The 486-nt window shown below is 42.8% G+C and overlaps 1 protein-coding gene across 1 annotated transcript in view; it reads left to right on the top strand.

Annotated features, from left to right (window-relative positions):
• The window catches only part of LOC107595353 (selenocysteine insertion sequence-binding protein 2-like), a 15,982-nt gene that overhangs the window by 9,560 nt on the left and 5,936 nt on the right, over positions 1-486 (top strand). The gene's annotated exons all lie outside the window — the stretch shown is intronic.

Here is a 486-nt window from a genome sequence, read left to right as displayed (position 1 = left end):
ATCACTCACTCACTCACTCACACACACACAGACACACACAGACACTCACTCACTCACTCAATCAATCAATCAATCACTCACACACACACACTCACTCATCACACACAGACACATACACACACACACTCACACACACAGGTTTGTTTTTGTGAAAAGTGGGGACATCCCATAGGCGTAATGGTTTTTATACTGTACAGACCGTATATTCTATTGCCCTACACCAACCCTACCCCTAAACCTACCCCTCACAGGAGACTTTGTGCTATTTCAGATTTTCAATACACTCCATTCTGTGTGATTTATAAGCGTTTTGAAAAGTGGGGACATGGGGTAATGTCCTGAAAAGTCACCTTCTCCTTGTAATACCTGTCATACCTTTGTCATTATTCACATTTATGTCCTCATTTGTCACAAAAACGTACACACACACACACAGACACACACTCACACACACACTCACTCACTCACTCACACACAGACACACAC

This window comes from Sinocyclocheilus grahami, unplaced genomic scaffold, assembly GCF_001515645.1.
Source record: "Sinocyclocheilus grahami isolate Dianchi unplaced genomic scaffold, SAMN03320097.WGS_v1.1 scaffold201.1, whole genome shotgun sequence".
NCBI lineage: Eukaryota > Metazoa > Chordata > Actinopteri > Cypriniformes > Cyprinidae > Sinocyclocheilus > Sinocyclocheilus grahami.
This window is presented reverse-complemented; position numbering and strand designations above follow the sequence as displayed.